This window comes from Symphalangus syndactylus, chromosome 10 (assembly GCF_028878055.3).
Source record: "Symphalangus syndactylus isolate Jambi chromosome 10, NHGRI_mSymSyn1-v2.1_pri, whole genome shotgun sequence".
NCBI classification, from domain to species: domain Eukaryota; kingdom Metazoa; phylum Chordata; class Mammalia; order Primates; family Hylobatidae; genus Symphalangus; species Symphalangus syndactylus.
The window spans coordinates 129,620,407-129,624,156 of NC_072432.2; the positions used below are offsets into that span (position 1 = coordinate 129,620,407).

General features: G+C 41.6%; 1 long non-coding RNA gene across 1 annotated transcript; it reads left to right on the forward strand.

Moving 5' to 3' along the window:
- Positions 1 to 1,449: 1,449 nt before the first annotated feature.
- LOC129492096 (uncharacterized) lies at positions 1,450 to 3,373 on the forward strand. Its single transcript, XR_008660727.2, has 3 exons — positions 1,450 to 1,774; positions 2,009 to 2,121; positions 2,553 to 3,373. It is a non-coding gene; the product is annotated as an uncharacterized lncRNA (long non-coding RNA).
- Positions 3,374 to 3,750: the final 377 nt, after the last annotated feature.

Below are 3,750 nucleotides of genomic sequence, written 5' to 3' on the forward strand. Positions count from 1 at the left end.
CAAACTCCTCGCCTTGAGGACCCGGGGCTCCCCTGCAGAGTGCAGCGTCCACAAAATAATTCACTCCAACTCCTCCGCATCAGGAAGAACACTCACAGAACTTTCAACAATTAGCCTTTCCTTGGCCCCATTATCAACAACTGTGGGAAAGATACGTCCTTATCTGACCCTGGAGGACGCAAGCCACCCAACTGCCAGACACCAGATATTGTTGCAGGGAGCAACCCCCACAAACATATGCAAAGATGAACAGAGGAGGTGGAAATGGGTGGTCTTCATCAATGCATGCCTTGGCATCTGGAGTTTGGTGAAAAATGAGAAATAAAGACACATGTTGGATGGAAGTACAGTGCAGAGTAGAATAAAATTGCCACCTCCTGCTTTACTTCAATGACCCTGGTTGGTCCCTGTTCTTTCCCTCCTTTACCATCAAAATACAACTACAGCAAAGCTGTTTTTACACAAAGGAATAATGCCTAATAAATAAAATCCTATTACTTCCCCTTACATGATGGCATCTTGTTGTTTTTTTCTGTTTGTTTGTTTCTTGAGACACAGTCTTGTTCTGTCCCTCAGGCTGGAGTGCAGTGGCACAATCATAGCTCACTGTCACCTTAAACTCCTGGGCTCAAGTAAACCTCTTGTCTCAGCCTCCCAAGTAGCTAGGACTACAGTGCTAAAAATTAGCCAGCTACATGCCACCGTGCTTAGTTAATTTTTTAATTTTTTTGTAGAGATGGGGGTCTCGCTATGTTGCCCCAGGCTGGTCTGGAATTCCTGGTCTCAAGCTATTCTCCCACCATGCCAGGCCCCATGATAGCATTTTAACAGAAGAGTTTGATGAAGCATAGAAATCAGTTTGTTGATAGGTGTTGGGATGTGTGTACCAAAGGAGTTTAAAGATTCTACTATCACATCACATAGGTAGCAATCTTTTTTTGTTTTGTTTTGTTTTTTTAAATTTAACAAAGCTGATGTCGCTGTCTACATATCTTTGTAACATAAAGTGAAAGATGGAGAAGTCAATGGTATATCTAAAAAATGGACAGAGATAAAGCAAGAATATATAATTTTTTAGACTCTGGGTTCTCAGGTCAAAATTTGGACAAATGTTTTCTCGCCTTACCAGGGGATTTATGTTCCATTGTGAGTAACAAAATTAAAACACACACATACACACTCAAGTGATATAAACAAACTTGGGATTTTACTTTTTCCACAAACCAGAGAGGTGTTTGTTAGCAAGCACTAGATCAGCAAATCATAACTCTTAGGTCTAAAGTCTCTGAGGTTCTGCGGACCTCTCAGGTTCTGGGAGAGAAGGATGTTTTCATAGTAACTTGAAAGTGATTCATCACAATGCATTCCTAAGAAAAAACGGTTAGGTAAATGGGGAAGGGAGGCCCAGAAGAGAAGAGGCAAAGCAAAGGAGAGGCATCACAGGAAGTCCCACATAGCATAACTCAATCCTGCAAATGAGCTCTGGAGATAAGAAAGTCACACCTCAGACCTTTCCCTTGTGGACCTTATGGCTGAAAACGGCTACTACAGACCTGTGTCCATGTTCCAGGCATGAGGAAAGGAAGGATCAAAATCAAAGGGACACCACCAGCTGAGCCCACCCCTTCCAAGCTTTCTTGGGAGTTACTTCTGATGATTTTTGCTTACATCCCTTAAGCCAGAACTGTGTCCGTTGGCCATGTCTAGCTTCTACAAAGGCTGAGAAATTAATATTTTAAAACTAGGCTCATTACTGGCTCCCCCCCAATTGTAGGTGTGGTATTAATGATGAAGAGGAGATAGATTTTAGCAGCTAGCAGTCCCTGTCTTACTGGCATTAAGAACAGATGATGCATTCTAATTAGGAAATTATAGTAAAACCTTAGTTACTGGGGTTATCTTAATGGGAGCTATTTGGGAACAATATTAAGAGCCGGTAGGGGGTTTTGATAATATAATAAATTGTTTTCAAGGATAGGATTAAACAAGCAAACTTTATAACTTTCAGATTAAACCTTAGGGTCAATACTGCTTCAACCCAATCTCTCGCACCAGCTAAATTACAACACTGCCCTGAGAATCCGTGTTTAGACTGATCCTCACTTTACCATCTTCCTTCAGGTACTGAAAATGTTAAACCCTTCTCAAGATCCTGTACTATTTAATGTGTGCTTATGTCATACTTTCAATATGCCATTAAACAATTTATACAGTAAGGTATTTAATATTTTTGATACGATGTCATGAAGAGGACTTTTTTCTTAACCATGAAGCAACTCACATACCTGCAAGTCACGGTCACAATGGAGCGTGTTTTCTGAGTTTCCTTCTTACATTCAGGAGAAGTGGAGTTGATTCTACACTTTGCCCAATCTTCTATTAGAGGGGAGATCTGGCAAAAGAAAGAATTTAAAAGGAGCTGGCACCATTGGTGAGATAGAACCATTCACAGTGAAAGTGGTGATTCATATAATATGAGCCAAGCTTTGGTAAGAGTTATATAATTCTTAATTCTATAATGCCATGTTTTTTATTTCTTTTTTTCTTCCCAGGAGCAAGATTAAACATGTGTTTTAAACAAGCACTATTTTCTCATATAAAACTAGGCTGTGCTTCTTCCATTAAAACAAAATTAAAAAGTAGAAGAAAAAGTTTGCTGTGCTGAGATGTGGTTATATTCAGGGAGCTGCTGGGGGTAACTTAGTCATCTACCAAAACTCCAGCCGGTGAAAAAACTGGATTGGACTTGGAAGAACATACCTCCCTATACCTGGATCCAAATTTCATTCTTCATCATCTGAAATTGGCAAAACCTGGGCCCAAACTTCGGCAACCCTTTCTTGAGTAGACAACTGAAGCCTAAAGTGTCTGACTTTGTGGTTATTGGAGAGGTCAGAAAAGCTGAACCTCTTCTTCCTATAGTGAGAAGTGGACCTTGAACCATAGAACCTGATGGGTTAAACTTTGGAAGGATGTGCTGTAAACACTGAGTTGAAGTCAGGAGAGGAGGATGTAGTCATAACTTGAAAGTGATTTATCACGAGGTATTCCTAAGAAAAAATGGGCAGGTGAGTGGGAAAGGAAGGCCCAGAAGAGGAAGAAACAAACCAAGTGAGAAGCATCAGATGAAGTCCCACACAGCATAACTCGATCCTGCAAATGAGCTCTGGACATAAGAAAGTCACACCTCAGAATTACCCTGATCAGGCACAGAGGACTTGGAGTCTGATGGACTGCCCTGTGGAGAACATAAATTCCTAAACACTTTAGCTCCCTAGATGTGTAAATAAAGTGGGTTTTGATAGTCAAGGGCAGCTCTCCAACAAAAAATTGTAGGTGCCTGCTATCTTCTGGGAATAAAAACACATTGACAATCCGGCCGGCTGCGGTGGCTCACGCCTGTAATCCTAACACTTTGGGAGGCTGAGGCAGGCAGATTGCCTGAGCTCAGGAGTTTGAGACCACCCTGGACAAAACGATGAAACCACATCTCTACTTAAAAAAAAAAAAAAAAAAATTAGCTGGATGTTGTGCCACATGCCTGTAGTCCAAGCTACTCAGGAGGCTGAGGCAGGAGAATCACTTGAACTTGGGAGGCAGAGGCTGCAGTGAGCTGAGATTGCGCCGCTGCACTCTAGCCTGGGTGACAGAGGGAGACCCTGTCTAAAACGAACAAACAAACAAAAACACACACACACACATTGACAATCCACTTGGACAAAAGTGGAAAAGGGATCTGAGGAGGTCAGA